Consider the following 13,131-nt stretch of genomic DNA (forward strand, 5'->3'; position numbering starts at 1 on the left):
ATGTGAATGTTTGTGTGTGTCCATGAACATATCTAAACAGTAATTACCAGCATGTCTAAACTGTTGTAAATCAACTTTATGCCCTGTAACTTACCCATGAGGATTTTAAGGACACCGGCTCCTTATATGGAATCCCTGACATTCAGTTCAGTTCAGGTTATGTGTGCGCATGCATGAGTGCGTGTAGTGTCTATGTGAGACCATATCCACCATACCCCCCTCATTGTCAAAACACCAATGAATCGCTTTACTTGGCAGGTGAGACGTGACACAGCTACACAATCCACATGCACTGTACAAAATAATTTGTTTACTTCCAAAATGTACAAAATTGACTTATTGTATTCAGACTGTAATAAACTTGTTTTAGACAAGCCTCCTTATTATTAATTTGCTCTTTAAGAAGTAGTTCGACATTTTGGAAAATACATTTAGGCCTATTCGTTGTCTTCCTGAGAGTTAGATGAGAGGATCGATCTCATGTTTATTCAATAAACATGAAACTTCAGCCAGGACCTGGTTAGCTTAGCTTATCATGAATACTGGAAACGGTGGAAACAGCTAGTCTGGCTCTTACATGCTAACAAACTCTGCCTACCAGCACCTCTAAAGCTAATTAACATGTTATCTTTTGCTTGTTTAAGCCATAGTGGAAAAAAATGTGGTTTTATAGGGGTTAATGTGCCTTAACGTGTTGTTTTTACATTTTGGTTTAAGCTAGCTGTTTTCAGTATTTGAGCTAAGCTAACAAGCTGCTGACAGTAATATTCATCTTCATATTTACCATACAAACGTGAGTGGTATCAATCTTCTCATGTCATTCTCAGCAAGAAAGAGAATTAAGTATTAACTATTAACTATTCCTTTAAACTGAATGTAATCATTGAAATTTAGATATTTTTCACTAAGTATTTTTGTCTAGTACAAGAACTTTAATCAAGTGCTGATGTAGAATTTTTTAAGCAAAAGCAATGTCCACAGGTAATAAAATCCCTATTGCAACCACACTACTTTTGTCAACCTCCTGCTGCTCAGCTGCATCATACATAACATGTTCTGAACCCTCTGAAAACAATGTACTGTAAGTACATCTACAACCCCCCAGCTCCTTTACCACAGCCAATAAAAAGTACATGACATACTCCATAAAGATAATTATCCTTTCTCCTTCACAGTGTGAATTAGCCTCTTCACCTTCAAAGCTACTGAGGGGCCATTGACATATGAACCCTGTCTGTGTTATCTTATTAAAAAAAAATACAGTGTAATGTGAGCAGGGTTAGCTCATGCTGGAAATGTGTAGAATAGCAGCCACATAGTATGTTCAGCCTTCTGAGAGACAGTTGAGGGCAGATATAGGATGGGAGTACTGTCAGCACAACTTTTTCTATCCTCCATACAATCATGTGCACATGCACTAATCTATTACAAATTACTTTAAAGTGGATTTATGCTTCAGAGTCATAGTTGTTATGTATGCTGTCTACTGTACATGGAGCCAACTCCAGGGTCAAGATAAGGTCCACTAACCATAGCTAGCAGGTGTGTATTAGGGTTGTTGCGCATGTGACTTTTTCAAATAAACCCAGTTGGCCTTCAGCAAGAAGGGTGGGCCATTACAACAGGTGTCCAATGTGAAAACGGTGAGTGTATGTGGGTGTGTAGTTATGCTCCATCATTGAAGAACTGAAGTTCATTTTCTGTCCACTGTTTCAACAAGTGCTTACTTTGTCCTTTGACATTTGAGCAAATATTCATTTCACATTAATTAATATTTTTTTTAAAAGGACACATTTACCATACTCTCATCACACCTGTAAGTGTGAGGCATTACGTGTTGCAGAAAGCACATCCCACGCTGCTGATCCAAGTTCAGTACTGCATTTCTAGATATAGACAGCTCTGGTCATGAACTAGCTGACAGCTCCTATGTTTGCAGAGCTTCTTCCCTAATGAGGAAAGGACTGCTACAACAAAACATGATCCAGGGAAAGTGCCTAACTACACTAGTTGTGGTTAAACATGATTAGTTCCCTTACTTGTATGCAGCAGCTTGGAGGTCTCTACATGAAGTCAGCTTGTAATATAACAAAAGTCACTGCTAATGGCTAATTCTACTTACTTTGAGCTTGAATTTTGAAATCTCTCTGATCTTGGATTAATAAAATTTCTTGGGTAAAAACTGAAAGGCTAAGCAGTGTTCTGATTAGCCACTTCCACAAATAACCATCTTTGTCTCATCAGTAAAAGGGCATACATTCCCTGCATAACACCAGGATGTATGGCTTCCTCATAAGTGATGAAAAGGTTTACTGCATCTTTCTTTAAGAATAAAAACAGACAAAGGAAATTGTCTTTTAACGAAGAAAAGAAAAGAGCAAAAAAGTACAAAAATATTTTATGAGAGGATGGAAACTTGGAGCAGGACATGGAAAAATAAGATAGCACCATTATCCCCTCCCATGTGCTGCTCATAACCCCCTCCCCCCAATGTGGACAGGAAGGAAGCCTCCAAAATGGCTGGTGAGCCATGTAGAGCCACTAGTCTACAGCAATTAGACTGCAGGGCTGGAAATGAGAGGAGCCATGTGAAACTCAGCCAAGTGTGAGACCTGCTGGAATTACAAGCCTCTTTTCACTCACACTTGTCTTACTGAGTCATTAATATCACCCACTTATGAAGCAGACTGGTTTTTCTGACAGGCAATTGTCGAAGCCCCCTTTTTCTTAACCTAACTTCTTTTGTTCTTTTTGCCAGTTGTGGTTACTCACTCACAAGTATACATTCCCTTGTATACTTGCTTATGCTGAGATGAAGGACTGTCTGTAAGAACATAGTATAAACCAGCCTACTACAATATCAGGGTTTGTAGTAGCTGGTCTACTTGATTGTTTTTGGTCACAACTATATAATCTGTAAAACTAAGAAAGGTACAAAAGTCCAGTAGTGATTCTACTGCATCTCAACAACCCTGATGAGCAGTTTAAACCACTAAGGCATTGTTCTCTGGAATTTACTGTTGTGGTACTGTGATGATTGAATTTAAGAGGCACTCCATCAATTTTAAATACCAGCTACTACTACTAGGTAGTACTCAGCCTGTGAAAACAGATGCATGTCTTCTGTGGCTCTGGAGGGAGCTACCAGTTTACCAGCATTTACCAGGTGTGGAAGGTCTAAAAAGTCACTACTGAGTTGCATTATGGGAAATTTAGGATCAGTCTTTTTGGGTCTTGATGTGTGCTTGAGACTAAAATTCAGGATATCTCAGGCTCTGATGCCAGTGTTTTTGCAAGCCTTTTCTTTAGTAACTGCATTGAAACAATTGCCAAATAAAGTTACAGCTTTCTTACTCTTTCTTGTACTTACCATGCTGCTGAAGTACCAAAAGATGGTCTTTTTTTATCATCTTTAATAATAACTTGTACTACAAAATATGTTATTGGCACAAAATTAAAAAATTCCCAAATGAACTGCAAGGCTTCTGAACTCTTAAGTCTCCCACTCCCTTGGTCATTGTTTAGACTAGCCAGGAAGTTGGCAAGATAATTGCTGTTATAATGTCAATAACATAAGATAACCACTTCTTTAGTATTCACAGTGAACGCTCCACTGTGAAGTTAGCGCTAAGAGAGGACTTCCTGTGATTTCTCATAAAATAAAAACTCTCTCTCTCTCTCTCTCTCTCTCTCTCTCTCTCTCTCTCTCTCTCTCTCTCTCTCTCTCTCTCTCTCTCTCTCTCTCTCTCTCTCTCTCTCTCTGCACACATGTTGGGCCTGGACTGGTTTCATACTTGTTAGAGTCTGGATGAGAAACTCTGATACCTGTCTAACTCAGCATGTTGTTTGCGATAGTGAAATGAGACTCAAGGTGCATGCAGGACAGATCATCATGGGTTCACTGACTTTAGATAGTTGGAGACACACTTGGTTGGAGTTTAGACGAACAGATCGTCTGATATGAGGGCTCCAATGCTGAAAAGATGACATTAAAATTTCATCAATTTCTTTCCATGTCCTCAGTCACAAGCACAAATGTGCCAGTGAGTTAAATGGTGTGAAATTAGATGAGGTGCTGGTGAGCAGTGTCAATATTACCACAGATAGTACCACACCACATATCTGCAGACGCACCCAACAAAATACAGTCAACATGTCAGAAGGCATGTGAGACTGCTAAATTAGCTCACTCCTTGACTAGACTAGTGAGCATATCTTAATTTGTGCTTGACCCACGTGTGGTTGATGGGTAGACAAAATAACCCCTCCCCCTGTCCTTTAGCCTCCATCCCTCTAATGACTGGAAGAGAAGATGCCACTGTTAGGCCAGCTGTCACGTTTGTGTGTGTCAACGTCTGTATGTAACCAGAGCAGCGGGTCTTTCAGAGGGCAGTAGGGGGTTGCCCAGGGTCTAAGGTCACCAGGACGGGTGCATCTCTTGCAGAAGCTTTTATCATAATAAAGTGGGTGTGACCCATTTGTGCATGTGTGTTATATAATCCACCATTCAGAGTAATGGACCAGAGCATGACAACACACTGGATAACAATTTAGAGTATGAGACGTTAACAGAGACTATGACTTCAAAGCTTAAAGCTACACTAATCAATATTTTTTACATCAACAGTGGGTCAAAGAACTGTGTAATGTGAGAGGTGTTGCTCGTAATGAAAAACCCACAGTAAATTACCACCTGACTGCAGTTCTGCTTTTCATTTTAGCGTCTTTCAGCTCATTGTTTTATGGCCCACAGCTTTACTGTTGTGGTATAGTCTCACATCATCAATGTTTCCAGCAGGCAGCTATTTTCAGCATAAAAGCTCCGATAAACCCACTACACAGAAAATAAAACAAGATGTGTATAAAACGAGTCTGAGCGTACAGTACTACCTGTATAAGAGATTTATTAATAATCTTTTGCCACGTTTAGAGAGGTGAAATACAAGAAAAACTTGATTTGAACTGATTTCCAAGGAACAGCCTGACTCACCATTAGAGAAAAAACAAATAGCCTCGCTCTGCCAGTTAGGAGAAGACTGTCCAATCAAAGGGGTGAACACAGAGAAGTGAACACAATCCCAGAATAGAGAGCATGACTCAGCATGAGTGCACTGTTGTCTTACTTCTGACCACATTAACCCCTCTGGCCGAGCTGTGTGTGACTGTTCGGGAGGCCATTTGTGTTCTAATCTCCCTCTGTTTCTACATTTTAAAACCACAGCCTCTGGCCTTTAGCTGTTGCACAGCTGTTTAATACACTTTTAGTGGGGTTAATACACTTGTAAAATGATCAGCTCAGAAAGTGAATATGCTCAAAAACTATAAATATTAAAGTCTCTTGGGTCCCATTTATCGGGAAACCATTTAGATTGAAGGACAACTCAAGATTGTTAGAGAAAGAGCACCTTCAATTCACATTCTGGATTAAATTATTTAAAGGATAATTCTATTTGATTACAATTTGGGTCATATTTTCATTGTTTTGGCCATCATTCTTATTCCATCGATAAAGAAGATGGGGCAAGAAGAGAAAACAAAGATACAATGATTACAAAATTGGATGAGAAGTCCTTAAAGTACTCAGAAAAACGGAAATTTGAATATCTATTACTCCAAAACAACTGGGCGTACTCCATCTGCTAAGGAAGATCATGTTATATAATCGAAAGCTCCAGAACAGCTACTGTATGGACCTTGTGGTGAGATTGTTTTTGTCGATTACCTAAACTGTCTGCCGTGAACATCTATCACAGTTTACAGATTGACTTCCTGGTTTAACTGACCTACCGTACTTACCATAGTTTTTCACCGTTTTTCTGCATTTACTGTGCAACAAGGGATAACCAGGACCAAGAAGTACGACCACATAACACCTGTTTTAGCCTCTTTACATTGGCTCCCTGTTGGTTTTAGGATTGATTTTAAGATCTTGTTGATTACTTTTAAGGCTCTTCATGGCCTGGCCCCAGATTATATTTTAGACCTTGTAATCCCTTATGAACCTTCACGTGGTTTGAGATCTTCGGGCATGGGTCTCCTGTCTGTTCCTGAGTCCAGGATGAAAACTAAGGGGGACAGAGCTTTCGCTATCAGGGCCCAGAGGCTCTGGAACAACTTGCCCAAAGAAATTAGGTTGTCTGAGTCAGTGTCTTCGTTTAAGTCTCGTCTCAAAACACATTTTTATCTGAAAGCATATCCTGATTTTACCTGAACTGGTTGTTTATTTTACTGTTTATTTTATTGCTTTTGTGTATTTTATTTCTTTATATTTCATCATTCACTGTGGTATTTTATTTCTCTTGTTGTGAAGCACTTTGTACTTTGTGCTCTATAAATAAAGTTTTATTTTTTATTATTTATTTATAACATTTCAGGTGTACTCACTTTAAATGAAGTGGTTTTAATAATCAGGCTAAACTGTTGGCTTGTTCACAACCTGTCTGATCCTTTGGCTGCTTGTTTCTTGTCCAATTTCCCACTTGCATGTCATCATGTTTGTAGAATGAATTACTTGGGTGAGTACAATGTTATCACTGATAGAAAAGACAACCAAAACTATGAAAACAAGACCAAAATTGTAATAAACCAGATATAAGACATAAGCTGACCTCAAACTGTCCTTGACTAATACTTTGTTTCTACTTTTACCTCCATTCAAGGTTTAGATAAAAAGCTCACAGTCAGGCTTTTCACAGGGGGTTTGCAAGAGTTTGTAATCCAACTTTAAAAGATGGTTCCCAGATGGAGTTCATTGAGAGAAGATTGGGAAGATTTTACCTTTAAGCTTTTCCTGTCTTTACTTTCATACCAAACTTATTTCTGTGTCCTTTCTAGAAAGAAAGCAGCAAGGGAACTTAAAATAAATACCCTGTAGACTGTATTCTTATGCTTTGGGCTGTCAAAGTATTGGAACAGTGTGTCATAAAACACTTTTTCACATCTTGCTGGTTAACAGGCAGTAGCTGCTTGAAGTCGTCTCATTGCAACTGAAACTCATGGTATGAATCGTCTAATTCCATGCAGCATGCATGCCATATCCTTGATCAACAGCAGAAGACAAAGGAGTACATCTAGGAAGAAGCACATAATTTTTCCCCCACCACAATGACCTTACACTGTCATTCAGCAGCAGAGGCTTTCAAGTGTGCCCATGTTATTTCACTAGCTTTTAAACTAGTCTGTGTATTTTCTGGTTCCTTCTGTTTTTACCAAGGGAGAAAACACCATGTAAAGACCCTGAGCCGAGTGAAAGTCCAGAAAATTGATCCAGCAATGTTGGACACTGTATCATTCCAACGGATTCACCAGCCTCACGCCAGCTCTGAGGCCCAACATGCCTGTGTGCGAGCAGCCATAAGAATCCAGGGCTCAATATCCAATCTCTGAGTTTCCACTCCAGCGCCCTCTCGTCTTGTATACATCCTCATGTTTTTATACTCAGAACCATGTCTGCGGATCCACATTTGATCTCTTAATACCATCGAAACCGTCACGGAGGAAGCATCCAACAGCAAACACTCCCTGTCTCATCATGTTGTCGAGTCATGGTTTCCAGCACTGGGAGACAGCTTGAAATCTTGAATCCTCCTCTAAAAGTAGTAATTTGGGCTTCTAATCTGTTCTTAGAGAGAGAAAAGGCTGACACCATTACAGGAAGCAGAGGGGATGCACAAAAAAGATAGGGATGTTTGAGGATGGCAGCATGGATGTAATTGAGCCACTGGGGAATAGCTAATAAGAGCTCTGACTATGAAGCAAGGGATGTAATAAGCAACAAGCCTGACAGGGCTTTGAGAAAGACAAACAGTCACTACCCCTGTTCCTGTCTTCCTGCATTTCCCTCCTTTATCATACTCCCTTTATCCTTCTTGTGTAAACGTATCACCTATTGCTTAGTTTATTTCTCTTTCCCTTCATTGCTTGGGTTATTTCAATCTCTGCCAATCCTTTCTTCTTTCCTTCCACCTCTCTGACTGGACTGTTTGTTGTTGTGTATAATGTTGTTGTTGAAAGCTTACATTTTCATCTTACAAACACCACATAATTAATGGCCTTATTTGCTGCCTAATGCTTCCTGTTTTCTCTCGAAATTAACTCATAATGCTAGAATTTTCTTTCCTTTTTCCTCTCTCCCTCTCCCACCCCTCACCGCAGAGCACAAAAGGAGACAAGTGATGATATCTTCTCCTTTATTGAGGTCAATAACACCATAATTGCAGGCTTTGTAAATGTCTCACGGCCTCATTATCTTCTATGGCAAGACGTTATTGATGTTTCTGCCTCTCTTCTACCATTTTCCTCTTAGCAAGTCAGTCAGAGCATTTTACCGTGGCCCCCTGCCTAGATCTGAAGAGCTGTGTTTAAGTTAAGCCTTGACAACAGTATTCTGCGCTCTATCAAGCACTTACTGTATGTTAGGGTGTATTACAGCTGTGGAAGGGCTGACAAGGCATTGTATGATATCATTAGCAAATGATGGGGTGTTGCTGGTGGGCAATCATGCACTGATAGAGCAGGTGTGGGTCACAGGAAGCTGATTCCAGCTGGGACTGATTTAAACAGGTGAACAAATGGCCAAAGACAAACAGCTTCGTATTGACTTGTTATGCTCAGTTTAACAAGACAACGTGTATTTACTATGTAAAAGACAATAAACCAGACTAGAAAGACAATAATTCAATAATAAACTTTCTCAGTTAACCACCATACTTAGTCACTCAAATATTTTAGTTAGTTAGCTTTGAATGGCAGGATGATATGTGGAGTGTTCATACAGGCTGCAAAGCATATTTTTGCCTTGTATTAATTGCCTGAATCTCGTGGGAAGTCTGTTTTATTCACCCGACACAGTGGACTGCACAGATGTTAGCTGTAACTAGCAACTTATGTACCAACTGTCTGTGTGACGGAGTGTGTCTGTGTGTGACAGCTCAGACCCTGATATATCAGAAATCAACAGGAACTCCAGTACTTTCCCTCTCATTTCTGTACGTTTATGAAATAAATTCATAAAGCCCCTTGATTAGCGTGAATTTTTTGCTCAAGTTGGAACATTTCAATTCACATTGCATTAAATATGCTTCTGTTCGTGCTCAGTCACATCTTTAAAATTACTTTGTAAGCAATCGTGACACATCAAAAATTTACTTCGTGTTCTGTCGGAACATACCTTTAAACGGTAAGAAAATCTTGCTGGAAATTTGCAAAATCGCCTTTTGGTTATCTGAGCTCTGTGCTCTACAGTCTCACTGGCAACATGAGACTGCCACAGAGGGCTGGGGGTCTGACTCTCTTTTACCCCTGCCCACGTTTGACCTCACACTCTGGACCACAGCTAGCTGGGACTGACTCGCCGTCCCCCTAGCGCCTAGTCTGCTTCGTCCACACCCTCCATGTCAAAAGGCATATACGCCCTGACAGAACTAACAGCTCCCATTGTATCACCTCTCCAAGCAGGTGTCTGGACACATTAAATCGGAGGAAACAGAATTGTTGTGACACCTGCAAGTGTTTGTACTCGCTGCAGAGCAATCACACCTGCTGGTGAGATTTCAGCACAATACTAGACTGAAGAATGACAACAGCAACTAAATTAATGTTATACTTCCTATGTGCACACATACAATTTTGCAAAAGGTTTGGAAAAAAGACTTGCTCAGCTTTGATCTATTGAATATGGGTCAAATTATATCTAAAAAAATAGAAGTCAGTGATGATTTACTTGAAGAAATGTCTTGACTAAGTCCAGGTTATCAGTGTTCTAGCTTGTAAAGAAGCATGGGGAACATGGTATGACTCCATATAGAATTAGGGTTTGTATTTGCAGAATAAGGTTTTTCCTCACACTGTAATGCTATCTAAATATATATCTTCTTTTCAATCCCTTAGTCTTTCAGATTATGATAGAAAATATTAAAATGTTATTCTATTTAACAATTTGACTGTTGTTCCCCCTTCTTACTCATCTCCATCCCTCCAGCTGTATTTCTCTCTGCTAGATGTCATTTTGAACTCCACTCAAATGACTAAACCTCCAACTCCCTGTCACCTTCACACTTTCTGAGCAAACTCTCTACCCATCCACCCATACATCAACCCTGCCCTGCTGCCTCACTACACACACACACACACACACACACACAAGCTCGGACAATGTGTATAAATAAAAGAGATTAGAGAGCCCCCCAGGCCAAAATGTCCAATTAACGTCAATCTAGACGCCTACACAAGCAGACTACTTTTAGTGCTGTACTGACTACTAGTCTCCCTGATGGCTACACACTCTGTCCAGTGTAGTGTAGTAGTGTAGTGTAGTCTGGCAGTAACAGCTCTTATGCAGCAATACGACTCCATTAAGGGGCTCCAGAAAAGCCATCATAGACCATCATGGGTCCACTTTTCTCTCTGTCTCTCTCAAAATATTACACATCAGATGGGCTTGTGGTGTCTCACTAGAGATATTTTAAGCACTTCATGCCTCTAGTGTGTGATTAGGATAAGTTGGCTTATTAAGCCATTTACCACATTTCTAGATATCTATAGGAAACTTTTATTTTAAAATTAGCTTGTGCACACGTTTCCACAATCACTGCTGGTGTGTCCTTATGTGCAGAACAGTCCCATGTTTCTGTAAGTTATTTATTAGTATGAAAAAATAAGGATTTAAGGATTAAAGGAATAGTTTTGCAAAATTTGGGGAAAAATGCTTGTTCGCTTTCTTGCCAAGAATTAGATGAAAAGATCAATACCACTCTCATTTCTGTACACTAAATATGAAGCTAGAGCCAGGAGATGGTTAGCTTATCTTAGCATAAAGATTGGGAACCGAAGAAAAAAGCTAGCCTGGCTCCGTTCAAAGTTCAAATGTAAGTGTAAAAACAAGTCCCCACTAGCTGCCCTGCAATGTCACAGTGACTACAAGACTCCAGGAAGTGAATTATTATTATTATTATTATTATTATTATTATTATTATTACCCAGTCTACATAAGCCCCCGTAAAACCCGAAATTGTCATTTTTACACTAGACAGAGCTAGCTGTTTCCCCCTGTTTCTAGTCTTTATGTTAACCTAAACTAAGCTAGCCAGCTGCTGGCTGTACCTTCATTTTTTAGCGTACAGACATGAGAGTGGTATCAATCTTCTTATCTAACTCTCAGCAAGAATGTGAATAAGCATATTTCCCAAAATGTCAAACTATTTTTTAATACACTTTGGACAGCATATCTTTCTTCCGACGGATATAGTATAGTAAAGTATATATCTTTAACAAAGCCATTTTTTAAAATGCTCATGTTTTTCTTGTCAGGTATACCTTGTTTTTAGCTTAACATTACATTTTTGGTGTATTCAACAGGTTATAAAAAAGTATTTATGAATTTTATGAGCCCCAGCAGTGGCAGACAAGAGATGACAGCCACAAAAACTTTGCGTGACAACAGGAGAGATGAGCCACAGGGTTTGATTTTCAACTTTCAGTCACACACAACCTGTTCCTTCCAACATTCTCTACTCATGTATCTCTACTGCTTGCTCTTCTGTATCTTGTGCTCTGTATGCCTCCCTGTGTATTACAGTGTTGTACACTGTTATACTTTACTGACTATTGATTAATTTGGTAGGCTCTTTCTTAATGTTCTTTGAGACATACAAAAGGCTTATAAATAAACAAACAATGGAATAAGGAAGGATTGACAACACAGTGCCTTATATTACGGTATACAGATGTGCTTCCTGTGCCGGACAGGCCTCCCAACCAAACAGCTGTTAGCTATTCCCAAGGTTGCCTGGGAAATGTTGCAATGGAAAATTCTGGGGAATTTCCATGTGCTTAAGGATTGTGGGAAAGTTATACAGCACTGGGGTTGCTTCGTTACTCCCAAATTTTCTTTTCACATACAGGACAGGGGGAAATTACTTTTTCTCGAGAGGACTTTAGGAGGAGAAACTTAAACCAGACACTAAAGCAACACTCAGAGGCCACACATAAGCAAGGCTTCCACAGAATTTCAGTGGGGGAGATTTATGGGAAGCCCCCTGCCACTCTACACCCCGCTGTCCTGTATCAGGACACTCAACGTCCCTTCCCCAAAGACAGAGGCTTGCCTATATATAGGCAGGGTTGAGATTGGGGCAGAGGGGAGTGAGTGGGAGAGAAGGAGGGAGAGAAAGCAGGAAAAGTGTTAGAAAATAGCAAAAGAAAAGCTGTGAGAGAGGGTGAAAGAAAATAAAGTCAGAGTAGAAAGCAAACATTATCCATGGGCACAGATCTTGCACCCTTGCATGTAACAGATATAGCCTGCCAGCTGCTCGACTCAAGGCAGGAGCATGCCTCCTGAAATATACCTGCTAGCACCGACTCCCTCATGGTTAAGAGGTGCAAATCACAGCCAAGGAAACCCTAGACAGGCCTCAGCTGATCATTTCCATCTGCTCATTACATTTGATTCATCCTCTTCAAACCTCCCCGTATTATCAGTGTCATACTCCTAGATTTGACACTGGAATAAAAGTTGAAGGAAAATCTAATTTATCAACTGTTTTTTTAAAAAGCGTTTTTCATTCCTCGATTGTATTAGTTAAGACATTTTAAATCTCTCCCTCTCTCCCAAAGCAAGAAAAAAGATCAAGGCTCTATGATTCAATCAAGACACAAGGCCTGGAGCCTTTTCCATTGACAAAAATAAAACATACTTTGTAAAAATATAAAAAAAAAGACCAATGTGTTGGACACTGTGACTGTGGCCAGCGTGATTTTCCAGAGATATAGGCACATTTTCTGGTTCAAATCTTGTACTCCACAATGACATGAGGCAAATGTGTGAATATAAATGTATTAAGAAGTTTTCTTTGCTGCAAGCTAACTTTTAAATTATGAATCCAGTATTCACACATACTCACAGTATTTCTTTATAGTTTATATTATTGCAATATGTCACATTTTATAACTGAACTGTTCAGTAGCAGTGAATCCAAGCATCTGGGGTCCAGAGGAAGTTTGGCCATGAAATAAGATGCCCATTGGTGGCCTCAAGTGGGAACTCTGCCATATTTATTACGGGCCACTGGGATGAAACAAGTGTCAAGACTGAGACAAAGACATCACACAAAATAAAGTAAGGCACAAAACTAA

The 13,131-nt window shown here is 39.7% G+C and overlaps 1 protein-coding gene across 7 annotated transcripts in view; it reads right to left on the reverse strand.

Moving 5' to 3' along the window:
- The window catches only part of LOC122871350 (voltage-dependent calcium channel subunit alpha-2/delta-1-like), a 91,489-nt gene that overhangs the window by 73,432 nt on the left and 4,926 nt on the right, over window positions 1-13,131 (reverse strand). The window lies entirely within an intron of this gene.

The sequence above is a fragment of the Siniperca chuatsi genome, linkage group LG23 (genome assembly GCF_020085105.1).
Source record: "Siniperca chuatsi isolate FFG_IHB_CAS linkage group LG23, ASM2008510v1, whole genome shotgun sequence".
NCBI classification, from domain to species: Eukaryota; Metazoa; Chordata; class Actinopteri; order Centrarchiformes; family Sinipercidae; genus Siniperca; species Siniperca chuatsi.